We start from the raw sequence: 18,766 nt of genomic DNA, 5'->3' as shown, positions 1-18,766 counted from the left end.
ATTTATATATATTGTGAAAAGCAATGGTCCCATAACACTCCCCTGTGGCACGCCAGAGGTTACTTAAGTGTCTGTAGACGTCTCTCCTCTGAGAACAACATGCTGCGTTCTGTTTGCTAAAAACTCTTCAATCCAGCCACACAGCTGGTCTCATATTCCGTTGGTTCTTACTTTGTTTATCAGGCGACAGTGCAGAACTGTATCGAACGCCTTCCTGAAGTCATGGAAAATGGCATCTACCTGGGAGCCTGTATCTAATATTTTCTGGGTCTTATGAACAAATAAAGCGAGTTGGGTCTCACACGATCGCTGTTTCCGGAATCCATGTTGATTTCTACAGAGTAGATTCTGGGTTTCCAGAAATGGCATGATACGCGAGCAAAAACCATGTTCTAAAATTCTACAAAATATCGATGTCAGAGATATAGGCCTATAGTTTTGCGCATCTGCTCGACGACCCTTCTTGAAAACTGGGACTACCTTTGCTGTTTTCCAATCATTTGGAACCTTCCGTTCCTCTAGAGACTTGCGGTACACGGCTGTTAGAAGGGGCAAGATCTTTCGCGTTCTTTGTGTAGAATCGAATTGGCATCCCGTCAGGACCAGTGGACGTTCCTCTGTTGAGTGATTCCAGTTGCTTTTCTATTCCTTGGACACTTATTTCGATGTCAGCCATTTTTTCGTTCGTGCGAGGATTTAGAGAAGGAACTGCAGTGCGGTCTTCCTCTGTGAAACAGCTTTGGAAAAAGGTGTTTACTGTTTCAGCTTTAAGTGTGTCATCCTCTGTTTCAATGCCATCATCATCCCAGAGTGCCTGGATATGCTGCTTCGATCCCCTTACTGATTTAACGTAAGACCACAACTTCCTACGATTTTCTGTCAAGTCGGTACATAGAATTTTACTTTCGAATTCAATCAACGCTTCACGCATAGCCCTCCTTACGCTAACTTGACAGGCATGCCATGGGAGTATCATCGGCTTACTTTATTGAACTGTATTGCAGCAGGTGCACTTGCCAATGACCAGGGATACGAACAGATTGTGATGGGTGGAGGGGGGTATGGACAAAGTGATGGGAAGAGGAAATGGACGAAGACAGGGGGAGACGCATGAGGTAGGTGGAAGATATAGAGGGACAGTGGGCAGGTGGAAAAGAAAGAGGAGGAGGTAGAAATGGAGACAGAGGGAGGGGTGGGAAGATATGGGCAAAAGGAGGGGGTGGCTGAAATGGACAAAGGGAGTGAGAGGAGGGACACACACACACACACACACACACACACACACACACACACAGTAAGAGAGAGAGAGAGAGAGAGAGAGAGAGAGAGAGAGCGAGGGAGGGGGGGGGGGTGACAGCAGGAGGTGATAGAGGGGAAGAGTTCGGAGCAAGAGGTGGGAGGAACAGGCGGGCAGAGGAGGCGCGAGGAGGACGTGGACAGGCAGAGTTAGAAGGAAGACCCGGACAGACAGACAGGTGGGAGAAAGACACGAGTAGACAGAGGGGAGGAAGATGTGGATAGACAGAAGGGACGAAGACGTGGGCAGACAGAGGGGATGAAGTCGTGGACAGAGAAAGAGGCAGGAGGAGGTGTATCCAATACATTTGTCAAATGCACAATATTGAACACAATACTAATAATTTTGACTTTTTACCAAAATTGATACAGGATAATCTGCAACGTTACGATGAAAAACGAAATCAGACACAAATAATCGGAAAACTATTATTTCGATCACAGAACGCCGCCATCTTCATGAATGTAATCTCTAATTAGACAATACAGATTTAGTAGTTCGTAGCTTTAATCTGAAGCCGACATCAATTTGAAGCAAATTTCGATAAGACTCCACCCATTTCCAAACTCCGGCTCCTGGGCTGTTCAGACATCCTAAACACAACTCTGTGATCAATATTAAAGGTCTTAGAAATTTCAGTCGTCGGAAAATACAGGGTGACGTAGTCGAACAGCAAGATTTAAGAACTGTTATAGTAGTTGGGGACTTGACTATGATCGTGACTTTGGGCTTGTAGGAATATGACAGTTTTAGGAACCATGGAATGCCTGTCAGGTGCATTATGTGCGTTTCCTATAAGGGTGTGTTACAATACCCGAATGTCCACCCCAATAGCGCGGCAGTCTGTCACGCCAAGGGGCCCAGGTTCGATTCCAGGCCGGGTCGGAGATTGTCTCCGCTCAGGGCCTGGGTGTTGTGTTGACCTCATTATCATTTCATCATCATTAGTGGAAGGCAACGGGAAACCATCACTGCAGTCACTTCCCTAGAGGCTCATGCGGTGGACCTCTCTGACGAGGCTTCCCCCATGACAAGACCTGCCATAAGGCAGAACACAAAGTTGTATCTTTTTACAATACCTGAATAGTTTCTTTGGAGCTCAGTGCCTTCTACTGAGAGTTTAATTCACCTCCACAGGCTCCCATGCCATTTTCGAACGCTGTCATACTTCGAAGCCACTGGTCGTAGTACAAATAAATGAGGTGACAGTGTGAAAGGAAGCCAGACAGAAGAGAAGATTGATCATGTGTGTGAAGCTTTACGAAGAAGTCTGTGACAGTCAACTAAATTGTACATGCAAAACTTGGTCTCGGAAATCGGTGAGTCAGAAGGATCTTGAAGAAAGTTTATCACCATCGATACAAGATGGATGTTGTGCAAGCCCTTCAACCTCAAGATCACTGCATACTCTTTTACTCTCAAGCTCTGACAATTTGTGCAAAACCACAAATATGATACTCTATTTAAAAAATAACGTTCAAGGTAAATTATTAATTTCCACTCACATACAATAGATTCATGTTAAAAAAATTTATTTAAATCTCCAGCGTGTGTGAACTTTTCTTCTCATCTCACTGCCTCACCCAGTATTTTTACAGTAGTGACACGAGTAACGGATCGGTTGTGGTGGCTGGATATATGTGCTAACGACCAAATAGATCTGTCCTCACAATGTCAGGACTCACATGCTATGGATATCATGACTATTGTCTCCTGAGTGGTACTCAGTGCAAATACCAGTGCTTTCTGCGTGGTGATCGGTTCGGTTGTCACCACAGTGGAGTCCGTATCCAGCATTTGTGTGCCTTTGTGAGCCGGCCTCGGTGGCCGAGCGGTTCTAGGCGCTCCAGTCCGGAACCACGCTGCTGCTACGGTCGCAGGTTTGAATCCTGCCTCGGGCGTGGCTGTGTGTGATGTTCTTAGGTTAGTTAGATTTAAATAGTTCTAAGTCTAGGGGACTGATGACCTCAGATGTTGAGTCCCATAGTGCTCTGAGCCATTTGATCCATTTCGTGCTTTTTTTTTTGTGCCCAGTAGGCATACCGGAGCCGCCTCTACTTAACTTTGAATCATCTGTGAACATTACTCATTTACTCATTCCCCACTGTAATGGCTGAAGAATCCTTTGTTGTGTTGCTAAGGTCGTGGTTTCGAAATTTTCAACTTGTCCTATCACCAGTTTGCAGAGTCAATGTTCTGTGTAGGCTATCCTACTTCGGTATGAATGGAGCTTTCCATATTCCTTTCCTCAATTTCTTCATCTCTTTACTCTCGCCGGGTGCTTGTGGAAGTGTGTCATTTACCCTGTATTTTCTGGAGATACAATAAGTCGTTAATTCTAGAATTTTATCGTCTCGAGACACATTAAAAGTTGCCCAGCTAGGGAAGTACTATTGCAATGGGAGCATAGTCATATAAACTGCAGCTTGATAAAGAAGACTCTGAAACAATTACTTGGCTGCGTCATGCACCTAAACTTGGATAACCGGCAGTGGCTGTGACTCATGGTACACATTGATAAGCCAACTGTTCTTACTACCAGAGTTATGAGTACGTGAACCAAAGCTACAAGCACTAGTTTTTATCGTGCATACTATACAGGTAATTATCAGATTAATGGTAACACGGGATTGAGTATGGTGTCATTATATCGTTCCTCTATATCGGTTGCCCAGATGACTTAGGAATGAATGCATACAATCTGTTGTCGACTTTCCAGCTGAACTCGTATCCCAACAAGGGTATCTTTCCAGCCTGACGTTAACCACCTGAAAATCAGGGCTTGATTTCTCGTACACGGTACTAGCCTTTCTCCCACGTCTCACACCTCAGGAGCCTGAGTTTGGGAGTGGGTGATGTCTATTCGAAGTTTGCTTGAAACTGAGCGGGTCCAGATTAAAGTTACGAACTCCTAATTTTGTATTGTCTAGTTAAAGATTATATTCATGAAGTTCGCGCCATTTTGCGATCGAAATGGTTAACTCTGCAGTTATTTGTTTTCGTTTTTGATCGTAACGTTGTAGATTATCTGGTATCAGTTTTGGTAGAGGTTCTAAATTATTAATATTGTGTAAGGCAGTTCAGGCGAGGAAGCTATGTCAAGTTTGAGGTTCTACAGATCGATAACGCCTAGCTTAGGAATTTTTCCAAGTATCTCGTGTGCGTGATAAAACAAAAAATATTTTCAATTAGAAAAATTTACACGAGCACAGTTTTGTACGTAAGGTAGTAAGCTTTGCACTGACAAGGGAACCTCCCCATCGCATAAGTTGGCACAGTGGATAGGCCTCGAAAAACTGAACAAAGATCAATCGACAAAACAGAAAGAAGTTGTGTAGAACTATGAAAAAATAAGCAAAACATACAAACCTCTCGTTCCGCAGCTGCTCACGCTAACTACGGGACCACGGCGCTCCTGTGCTTACATTATCCTTGATGTTGCCTATCTTCCGCATGGACTACCCAGTTTGTATTGCTCATTTTTTCATAGTTCCACACAACTTCTTCCTGTTTTCTCGATTGATGTGTGTTCAGTTTTTCAAAGCCTATCCACTGTGCCAACTTATAACTAAATCTGAGGGGGATGCGATGGGGAGGTTCCCTTGTGAGGAAAAATCAAGCTATCTACTTTTGACGAAAAATTACAGGAAGTTGATAGGTTCGAGAACTGTGTAGCGGGAAGAAATTGAATGCTTCATCCGGCGAAAGCTTTGACGATTAGGTCTGTGTAAGGGTAAAAATCAACAAGGGCTTTTTGCTGCGGTCCGATCCCGCCAAATACGAGGGTTAGACAAGTATATGAAACACCGCAAGAAATGCACGCTCGAATTATTTATTTAGTTAGCGTATGGTATTGCATATGAGCCGCGACTAGCTATTGTGGATTACACAGTTTTACAAGATTTTACAAAAGTATATTAATTTCATAATTTATAATTTGAAAATTAAGTCTATAAATTAATTCTTATTTGCCGATCCATTAAAGGGCTGCCTCTGTCACTTCAAAGAAATCTTCCAAGTTCCAATCTTTTGTTACAGCTTTACTTACGAAAAAATGGTTCAAATGGTTCTGAGCGCTATGGGACTTAACATCTGAGGTCATCAGTCCCCTACAACTTAGAACTACTTAAACCTAACTAACCTAAGGACATCACACACATCCATGCCCGAGGCAGGATTCGAACCTGCGACCGTAGCGGTTGCGCGGTTCCAGACTGAAGCGCCTACAACCGCTCGGTCACAAAGGCCGGCGAACTTACGAAACAACACATAACTGATACAAATGTCCGTAAGAGGAAACCGTGATGCCGAAGGCTTAAGACTTGGACTGTGGATCAACGGAAGAAAGTAATTTGGTTGGATGAGCCTGGTTTCAGATTGTTTCCAACTTCTGGCCGAGTTTACGTCTGGTGTACACAGTCCCAACCCTAGATGCTGCCAAGAGCGGAACATGGCAGACTTTCGGTGATGATGTGGGCAGCCATTCGTGGTATTCCATGTGCTCCACAGTTACTCTGCTAGGTCGCATTGTTGACAACGACTGTAATAGCGTTTTGGCTGATCAGGTACCGCCAATGGTAGAATACGTGTTCCCCAGTGGCGATAGTGGGTTCCAAGAGACACCTCGCATCGTCCAGGACTGATTTTGTGAATACGAGGACAAATTCCGCACCTTCCCTGCCCACCATAGTCACCGTATCTGAATATTATAGTGCCTTTGTGGTGTGCTTTGCAGAGAACTGTGCGTGGTCACTATACAGGTCCATCATCGTTACCTGAACTGGCCACTATTCTGCGTGAAGAATGGTTTTAGATTCCCTTGAAAACTATACAGCACCTGCATTTATCCGTTCCGAGACGACTGGAAGGTCTACGGTTTTCCTACAACGTATAAAGCCTGGAAATGTGTTGCACTTGGGATGTTTCCATATTTTTGGAAATTTATGGTAAGATCTTATGGGACCAAACTGCTGAGGTTATCGGTCCTGCTGGCCGCCGTGGCCGAGCGGTTCTAGGACCTTCGGTCTGGAACCGCGCGACCGCTACGGTCGCAGGTTCGAATCCTGCCTCGGGCATGGATGTGTGTGATGTCCTTAGGTTAGTTAGGTTTAAGCAGTTCTAAGTTGTAGGGGACTGATGACCTCAGATGTTAAGTCCCATAGTTCACAGTGCCATTTGAACCATTTGATTTGTCCTCGGTCCCTAAGCTTACACACTACTTAATCTAACTTACGCTAAGGACAACACACACATCCACGCGAGGACCCGAACCTCCGACGGGGGGGAGCCGCGCGAACAGTGACAGAACGCCTCAGACCATGCGCCCCATATTTCTGTCCAACCCCTGTAAATAAGGCGCGGGAATTTAAACACGTGAGTCAGTCGGCAGAGGGGCCACGCTGAGTGCACATCGCCCGATTCCCTGATTTGCGGAAGACTTGGAAGTTACCGACTTGGAAAGTTTCCTATCAAGCATCGGATTAGGGAACGATGGGGAAGTAAGTCAACCTTGCCCTTTCGAAGGAACCAAACCGGCATTTGTCTGAAGCGGTTTAGAGAAATCACGGAAAATCTTAATCAGGATGGCCAGACGCGGGTTTGAAACGTCGTCCTCCCAAATCCGAGTCTAGTGTGTTAACCACTGCACCATCTCGCTCATTGCGAGTTTTGGATTCTGTTTCTGAAGAGTTGCATATAGAAAACAAAGAGACATCACTTCTGTCTCTGAGCTGGTCGTAGGTTGCGTTCCAAAAATGAACAGCATAGAGACAGAAGTAATGACACTTTCTGCATGACATGACCATCATTTTGCAGGACAATGCTCAAACACGTACAGTGCAAGCTGATACTGATTGGACTCATGGGCCTGCTAAGTGCTATACCGTCTACTGCACTCCCCTGACTTGAGCCCTCGTAAGTTCAACTCGATTTCTAAACTGAAGGAAACACTTCACGGCATTCGCTTCAGAACTGCTACAAATTCGTCGGGCAATAGACCGCCCCGCTCGAACTGTCAACACGACTTCCACATCGCTGGCAACGGGTTATACACAATGCCGGTGACTACTTTGAAGGTCAGTAAAACTTTGAAACACGTATCTATTTTGTACGTGCTGTAAATAAATAGTTGCCACTATTAAAGCTCCAACCCTTGTATTTACAATATGGAATCCGCATCCTTAGCAGAGTGGTCAGCGCGTCTAACTCCCATGCAGCGGGCCCGGATTCAATTCCCCGACTCTCGACTGGCTCGGAGATTTTCTTCGCTCGGGGACTGCGTGTTATGTTGTCCCCACCACAATTTCATCATCATCGACACGCAAGGCGCCCACTGTGGCGTCACCTGAAAAGACTTGCGGCTCGGCGGACGAGTTTCCCCGGATGCATTTCCCCAGCCATTAGTGCCGTACAATCATCACCACTACCATGTGCAATACGAAGTAGTAGTAATAAACAGGTTGTGATCATGGATCGTGCGCCGCAACGCGTGAAGTCTCAGCCAGGGCGGAAACATAAACAGACTTTGTGCTAGGCAGCATACTAGTGGTGTTACATCTTTTCTTTGCTGTTTTACAGCCCACAAGCGACACGCATGTCCTTGCCGTGACGCCAAGTGCTATCACTGTGGCAAAGACGGTCACGTTTAAGCTGTCTGTCTGCAAAAACAGAAGTCCAACACGCCTTTGCAAGTTCTCGAAAGTCTCAAGTCAATGGATATCAATGCAGTTTCTTCCAGGCCAGTAATGACTTTCGTGTAACACAGATCAAATCAAGTGCAACAGCGAATAAGTCCCACGATTCTAGTCCTCAGCTTCAGGAAAATAAATTGTTATTCTTCAGATTCCCAATCGAAAATATGTATGAAGTTGAACACTGCTTCGCCTGTGACCTTGCTGCAGGGAAGTATTTACAAACGGTTTGTCAAGCGCAAGCTACGTTATCGACAGGCATCTCTTTCTGGCTACTGTGGCCATGGCATTCCTGTGCTAGTTATCTGCAACCTACCAGCCACTCTCCGCCTCATTATAAAAAAATTTCATTCACAGTGCTGCGCTCACGTGACAGTGAATACATTTTTAGCACGGATTATTTTGATTGGTTTGCAAATTCAAGACAATGTTCTCTCAGTAAACTCTTTTGTGCCTACAGACAGGGTAGCTCAACTTTGTGATGGATTTCGTGACATTTTTCAAGATGATCTAAAGCTCATAATTTTGAAGATCGCATTATCATAGAAGACAATGCACAACCGCAGTTTTGCCGCGCACAGCCGGTCCCTCACGCTGTCAGTAATCAGGTGGCAAAGAACCCTTACGTTCTCAGGACAATGGTGTGGTTTCCCCTGTAGCACCCAGTCCATGACCATCACCTTTGGCGATTATAAAGAAACCTTCAAACAGATTACACTTGTGCGAAGATTTCAAGGCAACAGTAAATCCACAGGCTGTAATTGACTTTTTCCCTACGCCACATCCTGAAAAACCCATGGACAAATTTGGTACAGGTCGCTTATTTTCCCAGAATGATCTTCGCGATTTGGAGCTTCCCTTGGATACGATAAATCGCACAAATCTAAGGGCTGTCAATTCGACTAAATACCTGGAAATTACAATTACGAGCAACTTATATTGGAAAGACCATACAGATAATATTGTGCGGAAGGCGAAACTAAGACTGCGCTTTGTTGGCAGAAAACTTAGAAGATGCGACAAACCCAATAAAGAGACGGCGTACACATTACACTTGTCCGTCCTCTGCTGGAATATTGCTGCGCGGTGAGGGATCCTTATCAGGTAGGATTGAAGGACATGGATATAGTGCAAAGTAGGGCAGCTCGTTTCGTGTTATCGCGCAATAGGGGTGAGAGTGTCACTGATATGATACGCGAGTTGGGGTGGCAGTCACTGAAACCAAGGCGGTTTTCTTTGCGGCGCGATCCATTTACAAAACTTCAGTCACCAACTTCCCTCTTCCGAATGCGAAAATATTTTGTTGGCACCCACCTACTTAGGGAGAAATGATCATGATAATAAAATATAAGAAATCAGAGCTCGAAAGTAAAGATTTAGGCGTTCATTTATCCCACACGCCATTCGAGAGTGGAATGGTAGAGAAGTAGTATAAAAATGGTTTGATGAACCGTCTGCCAGGAACTTGCAGAGTACCCATGTAGATGTAAATGCAGAATGAGATTTTCACTCTGCAGCGGAGTGTGCGCTGATATGAAACTTCCTGGCAGATTAAAACTGTGTGCCCGACCGAGACTCGAACTCGGGACCTTTGCCTTTCGCGGGCAAGTGCTCTACCAACTGAGCTACCGAAGCACGACTCACGCCCGCTACTCACAGCTGTACTTCTGCCAGTACCTCGTCTCCTACCTTCCAAACTTTACAGAAGCTCTCTGCGAACCTTGCAGAAGTAGCACTCATGAAAGAAAGGATATTGCGGAGACATGGCTTAGCCACAGCCTGGGGGATGTTTCCAGAATAAGATTTTCACTCTGCAGCGGAGTGTGCGCTGATATGAAATTTCCTGGCAGATTAAAACTGTGTGCCCGACCGAGACTCGAACTCGGGACCTTTTTTAGATGTAAATGTACGAACACTCACAACAAACTCCTGTGATCAACTCACACATGGGGTTGTTTAAGTTTTTCAAATTTCCCTTCGGCAGTGAATCCGCACATGCAATTTTTCAACAGTACTTGTTACAGTTGACGGCTATAGTTCCTTCTTGTTATAAGTATTTGGACGACATAGTAATTTTGGATTTTACTCCGAATAATCCCAGGAAACTGTTTAAAGTGATCTCAAAGGCTGGATTAAAGGGTAATAAGGAAAAATGCTCCTTCTTCCAGACTGTGAATATTTAGGACACACGATCAACAGCCAAGATATCCACCCTTTGCAGTCCCACTTACCCGCCATACGAGGACCTCTGAGCTCCTAGGAACATAAATTGACTAATTACATTCGGTTCATTCTGAACGCTGCACAGATTGCAGCTCCTCTGCATCATCCTCAACGAAAGAACTTTCCGATCGAGTGGACCAAGGAGTGTCACGTCGCATTTTAGAAACTGAAAGATATTTTACTGACCAATGGTTGTTTGATGTATTGTGGTCCCGCCCAGCCAATCCCTCTTACGGTATTGGCGCTGTTCTGCACGAAGGACTGGGACAGGCCAATCCCCTTCGCATCCACACTCCTCAACAAAACTACTTGCAAATTTGAGAAGGAAGCTCTTGCTGTCATATATGGGATGACCAAATTCCACGAATACTTATATGGCAGAAAATTTTACTAGATGACTGACCACGAACCTCTCACCTCATTGTTCAACACTTCCAAGCCGCTCCTTCCGTGCACTCGTAAAAGTTGAAGTGTTGGCTACCAGTACAAAAATGTATACGACAGTCAAGCATTTGAATGCAGACATACTTTCTCGCCTCCCAGTTGGCACTGATTTCAGAGGACACGTGCTTCCACTTGCCCAAAACAATGAAACACTTTGACAATCTCATCGAGCATAGCTGAATTGCTAGAGCAACGGCTGTGGACTCCAATCTCGTAATTCTGTTGTAGTACCTCAGCACCAGTTAGCCACAGTCACCCAAGCAGATTAGCGATTCGGTAAGCCGTTATTCTGCTCTTCGCCACCACTTATATGTCCAGCAAGGGTTATCCTATTACATATGGACATCAATGTGATAGTGCCACATTTGCTTCAGGGAGAGATTCTTCGCCTTGTCCATCAAGGGCATTGGGGCGCTGTACACGGATTTTTCGCCTTCTCCATCAAGGACATTGGGGCGTTGTGCACACTAAGCGTCTCACCCGACACCACTGCACATGGGTCGGCAAATCGAACAATTCGCATTGCAACGTCCGACATGTGCGGAACATCAGGCTGCTGCAGCACACAAATTCTTTAACTGACCCCGGCCCAGCTTCTGTGGTGTCACCGCCAGACACCACACTTGCTAGGTGGTAGCCTTTAATTCGGCCGCGGTCCATTAGTATACGTCGGACCCGCGTGTCGCCACTATCAGTGATTGCAGACCGAGCGCCGCCACACGGCAGGTCTAGAGAGACTTCCTAGCACTCGCCCCAGTTGAACAGCCGACTTTGCTAGCGAGGGTTCACTGACAAATTACGCTCTCATTTGCCGAGACGATAGTTAGCATAGCCTTCAGCTACGTCATTTGCTACGACCTAGCAAGGCGCCATTATCATTTGCTATTTATCTTGTGATGCATGTACCGTCAGACCGATGTTCACCAATTATGGATTAAAGTTAAGTATTCCAGTAGTTACTTACGTTCTTTGCTACTATAAATTCCCTTAACTGTTCCAGACCTCACGCCAGCCTGCGTGAGCTTAAACGCGTGCCTTTCGGCTATCTCCTAGTGGCTTGGCTGTCTTGCCAACTCACAACAGCTTCTACTTACAGACTTTGCAGGTCCCTTGTGGAATTATCGTTGGCTTCTTGTGGTAGACGACTGTAGCAAGTTCCTGTTAGTGGTTCCCATGCAATCCACAACAATAGCTAGTACTATCAAGATTCTGACGTCAAACAATTGTATCGGAGGTCTAGGGAATATCTTGTGTTGGACAACTAACGCAGTTCAATTGAAGATAAAGTCTGAAAATGAGTCCGTCATCATATATTACATTTCACTATTACTGGTTTCGGCTAGTGTCATCTTGACGTCTGTTACAAACAAAAATACTGTATAACCAACTAAGTCCTGGTACTACATAAGAAACATAAAAAGTGGTTACATGATTAACAGCCATGTATACCAGCCATACATACCATAAAATATTCTGATGTAGTATCAACGTCAATCTAAACGTGTAGGTACATAATAAATGCTGGTGATGATCAGAACGCGTCTGGTATTTATACAAGGAAACTGATGCCAGCAGAGGGCACTATAGCTAGTGTACATGATTAACCAGTATCGCAAATGTAATGATTAAAGTGCGGTATGCGTAGTCATTAATTAAAATTATTTCCCATGGCAAAACGAGCGTCTGACAATAAAACATGTACTGACATACTATACGTTGAATTGGATCCATACTTAAAATAGACATAAAAAGTACAAATACTAATAAAGTGAAGCTTGTAGCCTGGCAAGGTAAAACATACAGCTGTAGATTCGATTCTGATAGGTGACACGTACGTAAGCAGGGACTTGTGTATCAGATAGTGGAACGGAAGTACCCTCTGCTACACACCTTAAAATGGCTTACGAAGTATAGAGGCACAATGAAGCGCCAAATAAAATGGTACAGGCATGCGTATTCCAATAGAGACATGTAAACAGGCAGAATACGGCGCTGCGGTCGGCAACGCCTATATAAGACAAGTGTCTGGCGCAGTTGTTAGATCGGTTACTGCTGCTACAATGGCAAATATGAAGATTTACGTGAGTTTGAACGCGGTGTTGTGGTTGGTGCACGAGCGATGGGACACAGCACCTCCGAGGTAGCGATGAAGTGGGGATTTTCCCTTACGACCATTTCACGAGTGTATCGTCAGTATCAGGAATCCAGTAAAACATTGTATCTCCGACACCGCTGCGGCCGGAAATGGAGCCTGCAAGAATGGGACCAAAGACGACTGAAGAGAACCGTTCAACGTGACGGACGTGCAACTCTTCGGCAAACTGTTCCCGATTTCAATGCTGGGCCAGCAACAAGCGTCAGTGTGAGAAGTATTCAACGAAACATCGTCCGCACCCGGTAGCTGAGTGGTCTGCGCGACCGAATGTCAGTCCTAAGGGTCCGGGATCGATTCCCGGCTGGGTCGGAGATTTTCTCCGCTCAGGGACTGGGTGTTGTCCTAATCTTCATCATTTCATCCCCAACGACGCACAAGTCACCGCAACGAAACATCATCGATATCGGTTTTCGGAGCCGAAGGCGCACTCGTTTTAACACTGGTGACTGCACGTCACAAAGCTTTAGGCCTCGCCTGGGCCGGCCAACAGAGACATTGGACTGTTGATGACTGTAAACATGTTGCCTGGTCAGACGAGTCTCGTTTCAAACTGCATCGAGCGAATGAACGCGTACGGGTACGGAGACAACCTCACGAATCCATGGACCCTGCATGTCGGTAGGGGACGGTTCAAGCTGGTGGAGGCCCTGTAATGGCGTGGAGCGTGTGTAGATGAAGTGATATGGGACCCCTGAAACGTCTTGATACGACTCTCGTAGGTGACACGTACGTAAGCATCCTGTCTGATCACCTGCGTCAATTCATGTCCATTGTGCATTCCAATGTACTTGGGCAATTGCAGGAGGACAATGCGACACCCCACACGCTCAGAATTGCTACAGAGTGGCTGCAGGAACACTCTTCTAAGTTTAAACACTTCTGCTGGCCACCAAACTCCCAGACATGAACGTTACTGAATACATTTGGGATTCCTTGCAACGTTCTGTTCAGAAGAGATCTCCACCCCCTCTTACTCTTACGGATTTACTGACAGCTCTGCAGGATTCATGGTGTCAGTTCCCTCCAGCACTGCTTCAGACGTTAGTCGAATCCATGCCACGCCGTGTTGCTATACGTCTGCATGTTTGCGGGGTCCCTACAGGATATTAGGCAGGTTTACCGGTTTCTTTGGCTCCTCAGTGTATAAGGAGTGATGAAAAAGATTCCATATGTGGGTGTTACTGCAGCGTGTATACAACGTAGCGCAACTCCGATGCGGATATATATGCACCAACATGTAGGCAAGGAATCAGTGTGGGATTCGTGCCTGGCGACGTTATTACCAAATGCGTCCAGACAAGAGAAAAAAATGCTGTTATTGTTTTCTTCTGGCTAGCGATGGGCAAATACCGGTTGACATCCATTGGAGAATGCAGCTGCTTCATGTGTACGCATACCCCAATGTCGCAAACGTCGAAACGCAAAGGTTACACCAACTGAAGTGGGAGTTACTAAATACATTTATTCGGAATTTCTCACCAAAGGAGACGAAGTAAATATTCCAGAATTCGAAACCGGAACAGCTGTTAGCGTGAGTGACATTAAAGTAGATATCTTAGGTGTTGCGAAACAACTCAAATCACTTAAGAAAGGCAAGTCTTCCGGTCCAGTTGGTATACTAATCAGGTTCCTTTCAGAGTATGCAAAGACTGCAAAGTAGCACAGGTCATACCAATATTCAAGAAAGGTAATAGGAGTAACCCACTGAATTACAAATCCATATAACTGACCTCAATTTGCAATAGGATTTTGGAGCATATACTGTAACATTATGAATCACCTTGAAGAAAATGACTTATTGATACATAACCCAACACGGAATTAGAAAATATCGTTCTTGTGCAACACAGCTAGCTCTTTATTCCCATGAAGTAATGAGTGCTGTCGACAAGGGATCTGAGATCGATTCCATATTCCTAGATGTCCAGAAGGCTTTAGATACCGTTCCTCACAAGCGACTATTAATCAAATTGCGTGCATATGGAGTACCGTCTCAGTTGTGTGACTGGATTCGTGATTTCCTCTCAGAGAGGTCACACTCCGTAATGATAGACGGTAAATCATCGAGTAGAACAGAAGTGACATCTGGCGTTCCGCAAGGTAGTGTTATAGGCCCACTGCTGTTCCTGATTTACATAAATCATCTAGGTGATAATCTGAGCAGCCCCCTAAGATTGTTTGCAGATGACGCTGTAATTTACCGTTTAGTAAAATCATCAGACCATCAATTCCATTTACAAATTGACCTAGAGAGAATTTACGTATGGTGCGAAAAGTGGCAATTGGCAATAAACAAAGAAAAGTGCGAGGTCATCGACATGGGTAGTAAAAGAAATCCGATAAATTTTGGGTATACGATAAATCGCACAAAGCTAAGGGCTGTCAATTCGACTAAATACCTAGTTATTACAATTACGAGCAACTTAAATTGGAAAGACCACATAGATAATATTGTGGGGAAGGCGAAACAAAGACTGCGTTTTGTTGGCAGAACACTTAGAAGATGCGACAAACCCACGAAAGAGACAGCCTACATTACACTTGTCCGTCCTCTGCTGGAATATTGCTGACGGTATGGGATCCTTACCAGGTAGGATTGACGGAGGACATCGAAATCGCGCAACGGGCAGATCGTTTCACGTTATCGCAAAATAGGGGCGAGGGTGTCTCTGATATGATATGCGAGTTGGGGTGGCAGTCATGCGGCGAGATCTATTTACGAAATTTCAATCACCAACTTTCTCTTCCGAATGCGAAAATATTCTGTTGACACCCACCTACGTAGGGAGAAATGATCATCATAACAAAATAAGAGAATAAAATTATAAACATCCGGCCAGTTGCAATGGATCAAGAAATTCTTTACCTAGGTTTCGAAAAATACTGGGTGGCCCAAAAAGGATGGTCGGATTTGAACTGCGTAGTACCATTGAAAGGTGAGGAGGGGGGACCACTGCCGGCCGTCTGCAAGTCGGCCATTACACCCAGTTTGCCACGAGATGGCGCAGTGGACGGTCGAGCATCGTGTTTTTGCTGTGGAACAGTTTTTCAGAAATGATGAATCGTTTATTACTGTGCAACGATTGTTTCGACAACGTTTTGGTGTAGCGCGTGATGGACCCATTCCAGATCGCAGATGCATATCACGTTGGGTGACTGCATTCCGGACAACAGGGTCTGTCAAAAGTGGTAAATCTACAGGGCGTACACGTACGGCAGTTACTCCACAGAACATTGATGATGTTAGAGCGTCAGTGCCGCAAAGCCCGCGTCGTTCCACTAGGCGTCGTGCTCAAACTTTAGGCCTCAGCTGTAGTTCGTTGCAGCGTATTTTAAGCCGTGAGTTACAGTTTCACCCATACAAAGTTATGATCACGCAAAAGCTGTATGATCGTGATTTTGAGCAGCGAAGACGATTTTGTGAATCAATGCTTGACATTTTGTACTCTAATAATGATGTTGTGCTTCTTATGTCAGATGAAGCCCATTTCCATTTAGACGGCTATGTCAATGAACAAAACTGCAGGTATTGGGCAGCAGATAATCCCAGAGAATTGCACCAAAAGCCTCTTCATAGTGCTAAGGTAACAGTCTGGTGTGGAATTTCAAGATTGGGGATTGTTGGTCCTTATTTTTTTGAGGAGAACAACGCTACAGTCACAGTGAACTCGAAACGTTACGTTAACATGCTACGTAGCTTTTTGGTGCCGAAACTGCGAGAGTTACATGTAAATCGAGATCGAATTTGGTTTCAACAGGACGGGGCCACGGCCCACACAGCCAATGACTCCATGTGTGTTTTAAGGCGGATGTTCCCCCACCACATCATCTCGCATTTTGGAAATGTCCACTGGCCCGCGAGATCACCTGACCTCTCAGCCTGTGATTTTTTTCTTGGGGGATACCTAAAGTCAAAAGTCTACGTAAAGAAGCCCCGAAACTTAATTGATCTGAAGGAGGCAATCAGTGCGGAAATTATGGCAATTCAAGAAGAAACAGTAGTGAAAGTGATGGAAAATTTCGAGGAAAGACTTGTGGAATGCATCACTGAGGAAGGACACCATCTTCCGGAAGTCATTTTCCGTACATGATTTTTTGTGGTTAGTTCTTGTAATTGGGTGCCTGGGAGCATTTAGTTACGTAATTGAATAAAATTAATTTGTAAAACTGATGGAGTTATAGTTATTTAAAATGTGACCATCCTTTTTGGGCCACCCTGTATAAATTTGTCTTCTTCAGAAGGTAACAATTTTACATTAGTAAGGACTATGTACCATCGGCGATTAGTCCTTACTAATGTAAAATTGTTACCTTCTGAAGAAGACAAATTTATATTTGTCGAAACCTAGGCAAAGAATTTCTTTATCCATTGCATCTGGTCGGCTGTTTATAATTTTGCCGGCCGCGGTGGTCTAGCGGTTCTAGGCGCTCAGTCCGGAACCGCGCGACTGCTACGGTCGCAGGTTCGAATCCTGCCTCGCGCATGGATGTGTGTGATGTCCTTAGGTTAGTTAGGTTTAAGTCGTTCTAAGTTCTAGGGGACTCATGACCACAGATGTTAAGTCCCATAGTGCTCAGAGCCATTTGAACCATTTTTGTTTATAATTTTATTACGTGAAACCGTTGCCGTTGTGCAGCTATGTTTAAAATATTGAAAATAAGAGAAATCAGAGCTCGAACGGAAAGATTTAGCTGTTCCTTTTTCCCATGCGCCATTCGAGAGTGGAATGGTAGAGATGTAGTATGAAAGTGGTTCGATGAACCCTCTGCCAGGCATTTAAGTGTGAATTGCAGAGTAGTCATGTAGATGTAGAGCACCGACCCTGTAGTTCTGATCTACCAACACGATTGTCACACTTTCGTTCCATTAAAAAACGTGTTCGAGAGTCGACGATTCTTGTCGGACGGGGAAGTGCAGCAGGCAGTTACGGACTTATTCACGCAGCAAGGCACTGTGTTTTAAGAAACGGATATCTTCAGCTTGGTGCGTTCGTTGGATGACTGCCTCAGTGCTTACAGCGTCTTAGAAGGGAACCTCCCCATCGCAGCCCCCTCAGATTTAGTTATAAGTTGGCACTGTGGATAGGCCTTGAAAAACTGAACACAGGTCAATCGAGAAAACAGGAAGAAGTTGCGTGGAACTATGAAAAAAATAAGCAAAATACACAAACTGAGCTGTCCATGCGAAAGACAGGCAACATCAAGGATAGTAAGAGCTCACGAGCGCCGTGGTCCTGTGGTTAGCGTAAGCAGCTGCGGAACGAGAGGTCCTTGGTTCAAGTCTTCCCTCGAGTGAAAAGTTTACTTTCAATTTATTTTCGCAAACTTATTATCTGTCCGTTCGTTCATTGACGTCTCTGTTCACTGTAATAAGTTTAGTGTCTGTGTTTTGCGACCGCACCGCAAAACAGTGCGATTAGTAGACGAAAGGACGTGCCTCTCCAATGGGAACCGAAAACATTTGATCGCAGGGTCATAGGTCAACCGATTCATCCACAGGAAAACACGTCTGATATATTCTATACGACACTGGTGACGGCATGTGCGTCACATGACGAATATGTTGTAGAACCACCTAACTTGTACACCTGGCGAATGGTTAAAAAGATTCTTCTACTTTGCCCGATTTAGGTTTTCTTGTGGATGTGATAATCACTCCCAAAAAAGTGATGAAAACATAAGTTTGTCACATAAACTGAAAATAAGAAATTAAACTTTTCACTCGAGGGAAGATTTGAACCAACGACCTCTCGTTCCGCAGCAGCTCACGCTAACCACGGGACCACGGCGCTCCTGTGCTCGTACTACCCTTGATGTGTCCTATGTTCCGCACGGACTACTCGGTTTGTATATTTTGTTTATTTTTTTCATAGTTCCACACAACTTCTTCCTGTTTTCTCGATTGATCTGTGTTCAGTTTTTTAAGGCCTATCCAATGTGTCAACTTATAACTAAATC

The 18,766-nt window shown here is 44.9% G+C and overlaps 1 protein-coding gene across 1 annotated transcript in view; it reads right to left on the bottom strand.

The window, feature by feature from the left end:
• LOC124552576 (aminopeptidase N-like) overlaps positions 1-18,766 on the bottom strand; it is a 330,325-nt gene that overhangs the window by 199,886 nt on the left and 111,673 nt on the right. The window lies entirely within an intron of this gene.

The sequence above is a fragment of the Schistocerca americana genome, chromosome 10, assembly GCF_021461395.2.
Source record: "Schistocerca americana isolate TAMUIC-IGC-003095 chromosome 10, iqSchAmer2.1, whole genome shotgun sequence".
Taxonomy (NCBI): Eukaryota; Metazoa; Arthropoda; class Insecta; order Orthoptera; family Acrididae; genus Schistocerca; species Schistocerca americana.
This window is presented reverse-complemented; position numbering and strand designations above follow the sequence as displayed.